Consider the following 8,483-nt stretch of genomic DNA (forward strand, 5'->3'; position numbering starts at 1 on the left):
CACTAATATTCTTCAGTCTTCTTAAGGTGGCTAAAGCCACTCAGCCCCAAGATATGAATTCTGAGTTATAGCTGATCTTTAGAAGTTTTCTTGAACAAATTAAGGGAAAGATTATCCTCCACCAAAACCACCTGATAAAGTATTTTTCTTTATGATAAAGTATGTTACCTACTGCCATACGGCCATTTCCAGATCAGGTCCCTGCAGGATTGTCTATGTGATAAAGTCCAGGGAGAGAGAAGAAACACTGTATCCCCATCAACAATCAATGGGAAGGAAAAAAAGAAAAAAAGCCCAAGTTTTTTCCAGAGGTCTGTCTTTGCTCCTGCAGTGGCCTTGGCCTCCTTCTGCATGTGTCAGTTTTGCATTTCACTTTCAACAGGAACTCTGTAGTCTGCGCAGGGACCTCTACGAGCCCCTCTCAGCATGATGGAAATTCACTTTTTGTTGCTGCCTGAGAGTGATCCAGGGGCTTGGAATCTGGAAACTGCCTCCCGCCCGCGCCACTGCAGGACCCAGACTTTTTAATCTCATTTTGGTTGGAACCTGCTTGAAGGCAGATAACGCAGGATTCTGTTACCTTCCTGAGGAACTGGGCCTGTTGAGGTATTTTCTTAACAGAAAAAGAGGAAGCATAGAAAAAGATAATGAAATTAAGCCTATTGTTGGCTCAAATTTCAAGGATCTTCTGGAACAGCATTTCTCTTGTACTGTTTGTGGAAGAAGAGCGAGTTTATTTCCACCATCATCTACCTAGCATGGAGTTGTACTTTAGTAAAATTTAACAAAATGGACTGCTAGAATAATAATGATGAAAAAGGCATATAGGGCGCCTGGGGGGCTCAGTCAGTTAAGCATCTGCCTTCGGCTCAGGTCACGATCTTGGGGTCCTGGGATGGAGCCCCACATCGGGCTCTCTGCTCAGCGGGGAGCCTGAATCTCCCTGACCTGGCTTGTGCTCTCTGAGGCGTGCCACGCGCTCCCTCTCTCACTCTCTCTCAAATAAATAAATAACCTTTAAAAAAAGACATGCAAAAAACAAGTCTAGATTTTTTAGATCCAGTAGGCATAAACTTGCTCTGCGAAGCTTCTATAGTTGTTTCCAAATATTTAGTCTTAATTTTTATATTGATATTGTTATAGACCAAAAAAAGTTTGCAGGCAACACCTACTTTAAAACCACCTTTTGATTAGAATAATAAAAGAGTACTAAAATCGTATTATGCAACATGTTATATAACATAGAAAATTCAGATCAAATTTTAAATAAGGAGGTAAATTATACAACCAACCATCTAAAGAGAGTTGTCCCGACAGCAGTATTGTTGAGCTCTTACTAAAATAAAGCTCTCTATACTGAAGTCCGTACTGCCATACGGCCATCTAATTTACAATAAGTCAGTAGCCATGTTTTAATCAAAATAATATTTCAAAAATAATATTTCAATTTAATTTCTCAATTCTTGTAAGTTTCATACTCATTCATGAATATGTATTTTGTACAGACTGAATAAATACAGCAAAAAGAAGAAACATTGAAATGGTTAAAAAATTCCAGTCTATGAAATAGAATCAGAAAACCAAACTCTCTCTCTCTCTCTCTCTTTTTTTTTTTGTATATGAAAGTGGCCAAGTTCTTATAAAGCAAAGAACAAATGAATAGCTAATTGGACTTGATTAGACAAGTAAAACTGCTAAGATTTAAACTCCTCCCCAAATTCATATATTGCTTCTATTTGACTACTGATCTTAAATAATGGAAAATGTTGTACTACATTGTGCTCCTACTTATCTCCAAAGAGAATCAATAAGCCATGGTGATTAGCAACATTTCAGTTGGTGGCATATTAAAGTACATTGCGACCTTTACCAATATTAAAACATTAATGATAATAATTGAAACATTATGTTTATTTGTCTCCGGGCTTCTGGCAACACCACTTGCAGCCGCAGTTAAGGCATTAGAGGAAATATAATTAAATTTCTCCATTGAGAAACCTCTCCAGGAATGCTAATGATGTGTTTCAACATGTTATTTATTCTACATAATAATTCTTCATGAAGTTTAATGATAGCTGCCTTTATACATAATAACTGATAAATGTGCTTTTAAAATACAAAGAGTTAGGAAGCTGACTACTTGCAAACAACTGGAGGTTGTTAACATATACTTCCATATTTCCATTTAAAAAGGACGTGCTTTGTATGGTCATAGAGTAAGAATGGGAGGGGTTAAGGATAAGCAGAGGTCCTCCGTGTTGTGTTAGGGAGAGATAATCTGCAAACTTTTATCTAGTAATAAACAATGTCATAGTGAGAGAGAACTTGATATTTTGGGCTACAGAAAGCTCTTCACTACAGGAGATACTACTGGGCGAGCGGATGCTCAATTCTCTCAATTTTATCGTACGAAAAAAATTAAATATAGATAAGAAAATAACAGCAACATGAACAAGAGAAAACCTGTGGAGTGAAAATTTGTTAACTCCCAGGAATTCAATAACACATAAGTTAGTCTTTTTGTCAAAAGGCTGCTTCCTACTGGGCCTCCGGGGGCCGTTTGTTCATATGCCAGAGCACCTGCTATTAATTTCTTACATCCCATCTCAGAAAGAACAATTCCTCTCTGTGTCTTTCTCACCTCTTACATCATGTTCTAGGAGGAGCATCTAAAAATAAACCGAGACAGACAGTCGGGACACACGGGTTTTCGAACAAAAATTCTGCATTATTAGCCCCTCAATTTTATATTTGGAAGCGTTCAAAAGTAACTTTAGTAAAATAAAAGGTTATTAATTTGCTCAAGCCATAAAGCTAGCAGGTGGTTGGGCTGGAACACAGATTTCAATCTGTCTGATTTCAAGCTTATTCATGTAACCAACACTCTATAACCATAGAGAAAATCTGCTTCCAAAGAATCTTCACGGTGCTCGCTTCGGCAGCACATATACAAAGAATCTTCAAGTATGCTTCTTTAATTAAGCTATTTGCTAAGAGCTGGTTATAACAGTAAACATAATTTTGTTTGGCCCTTCATTTTATAGGCTAAATATGCCATTTTCTTAAGACTTCTATGAAGAATTGTTACCTTGGAAAATGGGTTTCATCCTTTTATCTCAAACAATAGACAACATCTCTAACATTCATCTCTGGATGGCATTCTCTTCATACATTCCTCTGTGAAATACTTTCTCAAAATGTTCGTTTCTGATCTGCTTATTAGAGGGAAGCTTTCCAACTGGTGCACTTGTTTCTTATACGGAGACACATCAAAATTAATAGTGGAAAAGCAGATGGCTGAAGGAATCCCCCCATGAGAGGATCTCATTTTGTAGGACACACACGTGGTTGTAAAGGAATAAAATACGAGGGACAACCTCATGGCACTCTGAAATGAAAGCCAGAAACCACAGGCCAAGAAAAGGATCTTTACGTTTCCTGAAAACCATTCCCGCCCCCCCCCCCGCCCCCAAGGGACTGATTATACTTTTGAGTCAATCCTTCCTATCATTACTTACACCATTTGCTACTACATCTATTTATGCAACTTTGAGGTAAGTTGAAAGGATATGGAAGAATTTTTTTTTTCAATCAGATAGATTAGGAAGAGTCTCTTTATTATCAGGAAATTATTATCAGAAAAAATGAATAAGCTATTTTGCTATCAAACATTTTCCTAACAAGTGGCCAAGGTTAAATACTTATAAAAGTTTTATTTGCTTTATTGTTTTTCACAAAGTAATTTCACGACAATGTTCATAAGCAAGTTTTGTTGTGTATTTTTGACCCCTCAAAATCTGAGTTGTAACACATTTGCTTCTGAAAATTAAGAATGTATTTTTTTTTCTTTGGAAAGAATATATTTTTGGAATTTAACTTAGCAGGAAAAATTGCAATTGTAAATTTTACTATGATTTCTTTCTCCTAAAAAAAGTCTAAAAGAAATATGTGCCGTGGGTATTTAATGCCCTCAAAAGACACAATAATTTTATAATTGATTGCTTCTGATTTGGGGTTAAATAAGGCCTTCAACAATTCTGTCTTGACCTAGAATTTAACCAGAAGACAAGATACTGCAGAGGAGAGAAAACCAAATATCAGATCGTGAAACGTGGCTTTCTAAGATGCCCTGGGAAATTCCTCCCCCTAGAAAAAGGAGGTGATGATACTGGTGGTAATTGGGGAAAAGCAAACGGAGTCATAAGAGAGCTGTACAAGAATGTAGAGTTCATCCTCTAATTCTTGATTTGGTCATAAATATGTGACTTCAGGGAAAATCAGTTAACCTCCCATTAATTTTCCCTGTGATAATATACTAAAATGTTCATTTGAATTTATAGAGCCTGCATCTTTTTTACCCATTTTTGTACTTTCTTTAGCATAGTGTGCATTGATCTGTCTGATTGTGTGTATGTGTGTGTGTGTGTGTGTGTGTGTGAGTGTAAATTTCAAGGCATCAGGGGATCCTGGGCTTCGTTAGTCTAGGGGAAATGGGCAACTCCTTATAGTCATAAAAATTAATCTTGTCTATCACCCTAGATCATAAATGGAAGTATATTAAATTTTATAAATTGTGGGAAAAATATATGGAACATTAATTATATATGTAGTTAATGCCCATGACAGTATAACTGTCCATAAGAACAGATTTTTACATCTTCTATGGGAGTTGCCAGTAAATAATATATAAAATCCTTATAAAACATAGATCACATAGGAATAAATATTCTCTCATCTGATTTAGATAAAATAACAATTTTCTATGTCAATAAGAAATGCAGGACTGTTTCATATATATGTGTGATGGAATATTACTATATATATACATAGTATTTATACTATATATATATATATATTACTATATATATATATAAACAAACACCACTTCTTCTTTATCCATTCATCTGTTGAAGGACATCTCAGCTCTTTCCACAGTTTGGCTATTGTACACATTGTCGCTATAAACTTTGGGGTGCATGTGCCCCCTTCTTTTCACTACATCTTTGTCTTTGGGGAAAATACCTAATAGTGAAACTTCTGAGTCATAGGGAAGCTTTATTTTTAATGTCCTGAGGAACCTCCATACTGTTTTTCAGAGTGGCTATACCAGCTTATATTCCCACCATAAGTGTAAGAGGGTTTCCCTTTCTCCACATCCTCAACATTTGTTTCTTAATTGTAGCTACTGTGTCTGCAGCACCCCTACAATAAGTAAGTATTTTGAGAACCATTATGCACTGCCTTTCACCCATCATCATGTCCCTTACCTACGTTCCTCTGGTCACACACGCAGAAGTTCTCATCCCTGATTGCTTTAGACAGTAAGTCCCTGTTTAGACTCATTTCCTTTGAGTTAATCTAAAGGAACTGCTTGTTTATTTTGTGATGTTCCTAACTAGAGTTAGAGATGTGACCCACAAACCAACTTTTCATTATTTGAACAATCCTAATAACACATACAGTTGATTTAACCTCTGTCCCCCCTTTCCAATACATAAGTGCTTATATTCTGAAAAGCAAATAGAAGATTCCTTCTATGCTTTTTGTTTATGTTTCTTTATTGTTTGCAGGAGATACTATCTATGCAGCTCAAAGTGTGCATTGTCTAAGATTAAATTCAGATGTTATACTTTACTCTTCAGGTACTGACTCAGTCTTGGAGTTCATCTGAGTGAATAAGTAACAGGAGGGCATGGAGAGCTTAATGGGACAAAACAAGTAAATCACTTGTTAAACATAATTTTCTTAACATATAAAGTATATTATTGATCCATATTTTAGATGTGTTGGTGATTCCATGGTGGTCTATGTAACATTTAATAAAAGTACAGAGTTAACAGTTTTTCAAAGGTTTCAATTTTTGATGATAATCTTGGATTGGAATCTCAATTTTGATGTAAACTTGTCAACTTGTTGTATGACCCTTAGGTGAGTAGCTTAATCTTTTAAAGAATTATTTCTTTATCTATCACATGAGGGTTTTAGGTTTCATATTCTTGTGGTTTAAAATTTCATGAACTCTTGTCCCCTGGGAACCACAAGGACTAGAGTGTTGTGTGCAGGCAGGGAGAGGCATCCTGGCAATCATTTCAGTTCCTGTAGGCAAAGAAGAAATTCTCCCATCCCACATTAGTATACAGATGGAGTTGTAGTAACTGCTTTAATACATATTTTAACATGATGTTTGTGAGAGTATGAAGATTTAAAATAAGGTTCCTGCCATGATGTTGTCTGAAGATGTTTTTACTGTTGTGTTTTTGTCTAACATCTAGGGAAGGGAGCAGTTCAAGTGACTTCTCAATGTGCTCAATATAGTTTGATTATATGTATATAAAAATCACAAATTCTAGTGTTCAATGGTTCATATTACACAGTTCTAATAGTTCTTAGGGGTTTACATATATTTGTTATTCTAATAAAATTTTGGTTACTATTTTGCTCATGCCCCTAGAATGACAATAAAATTTTGGTTTCCTCTTAATGATACTCAGGTTTATTTCTAAGATAAATAGTTTCAACATAACCTATACAATTATGCAACACTTTACTTTATACTTTATTTCAATATACAATAAACAATATTTTGATACTTTATGAAATATTTTATGTGATAATTTTGGTAATATCATAATAAGGACCATGTTCATTAATTTGTGATTACTTAAAATACATCAACACTTGTATAAAGATGCATTCAATCTACATAATCTGTAGAGGATACTATTTTTTTTTTTTTTTAAAGATTTTATTTATTTATTTGACAGAGAGAGATCACAAGTAGGCAGAGAGGCAGGCAGAGAGAGAGAGAGAGGGAAGCAGGCTTCCTGCCGAGCAGAGAGCCCGATGCGGGACTCGATCCCAGGATCCTGAGATCATGACCTGAGCCGAAGGCAGCGGCCTAACCCACTGAGCCACCCAGGCGCCCGAGGATACTATTTTTTGACTGACACAAATTATTTCAGACATTGTAAGTACCCCAAATAAGTTTATGAAAATGTTTTGCTTCCAGAAGCTATGTTTTGGAAAGATGTGCAGAGTTTGGTGATTTTGGCTTGCTTTTTGCTCCATTTGTTGGCTATTGTGTATATTTTTAATAGGAAGGTAACATATACAGTTTAACAAGAAGCTGCTGCCTCTCAGTGGGACCTCATGCTTTGCTACCTCTTTGCTACCTTTGCTATCACTTGAGCAATCTGCTACAGCAATCCTAGACTACATTCATTCTTTGCAATGCACTCCACTGTTTCACATTTTCCTATCTCACCCATGATTGTTTCTTCTTTTTCAATGCCTTTTACATCAAGGCCAACTAGAAAACTACCACCTTGAAGGTTAACCTTAAACCTAATTTTCTTAGTCAAATACTGAAATCATCTAAGTAGTTTGGAATATTACAATAAAATATTATGGAAATGTAAAGAATTAGAGGCAAAATATCTGTAAGTGATGATATGGGAGATAAGAAGATTATACTGTAAAAAGCAAATTATGGCTTGTAGATACTGCTGCCCAGCCATGGTCAATCCCATCATGTTCTTCCACATCATGATGGGTGGTGAGCCCTTGAGCTGCATCTCCTTTGAGATATTTGCAGACAAAGTTCTAAAAGCAGCAGAAAACATTTGTGCTCTTCATACTGGAGAGAAAGGATTGATTATAAAGTTTCCTGCTTTCACAGGATTATTCCAGGATTTATGTGCCAGTATGGTGACTTCTTCACAAACCATAATGGCCCTGGCAGCAAGTTCATCAATGGGGAGAAATTTGATGATGAGAATTTCATCCCAAAGCATATGGGTCCTGGCATCTTGTCCATGGCAAGTGCTGGACCCAATACAAATGATTCCCAGTTTCTCATCTGTGTTGCCAAGACTGAGTGATTGGATGACAAGCATGTGGTCTTTGGCAAGGTGAAAGAGGGTGTGAATATTGTGGAAGCCTGGAGGGCTTTGGGTCCAAGAATAGCAAGACCAGTGACAAGATCACAGCTGCTGACTATGGACAGATCTAATAAATTTAACTTGTATTTTATCTTAACTTATCAGACCATTCCTTCTGAAGCTCAGGAGAGCACCCCTTCATCCCCATCTGCTGGAAATATCCTATAATCTTTGTCCTCTAGCTGCAGTTCTATGAGTTTTATATTTTCCTTATTCCCCTCCACGTCTAGCTGGATTACAGAGTTAAGTATGATGATGAAATAAAAACTGAACCAAAAAAAAGTAAATTATGTTAACCTTTATTGAAAAAAGTAAATGTACATATCCACATTTTTATATGTAAAATACTAATGAAAGCATTAACAGTACTTGGATCTGGGGTAAGATTGAAACACTTCCCTCATATACATTTTTATTTTTATTTTTTTTTTAAAGATTTATTTATTTATTTATTTATCAGAGAGAGAGGGGGGCAGAGAGCAAGCACAGGCAGACAGAGAGGCAGGCAGAGGCAGAGGGAGAAGCCGGTTCCCTGCCGAGCAA

The 8,483-nt window shown here is 36.1% G+C and overlaps 1 pseudogene; it reads left to right on the forward strand.

Annotated features, from left to right (window-relative positions):
* The first annotated feature begins 7,487 nt into the window (after positions 1–7,487).
* On the forward strand, positions 7,488–8,011 carry LOC101687938 (annotated as a pseudogene).
* Positions 8,012–8,483: the final 472 nt, after the last annotated feature.

The sequence above is a fragment of the Mustela putorius genome, unplaced genomic scaffold (genome assembly GCF_011764305.1).
Source record: "Mustela putorius furo isolate JIRA1106 unplaced genomic scaffold, ASM1176430v1.1 tig00000228_pilon_pilon_pilon, whole genome shotgun sequence".
Classification (NCBI taxonomy): Eukaryota; Metazoa; Chordata; class Mammalia; order Carnivora; family Mustelidae; genus Mustela; species Mustela putorius.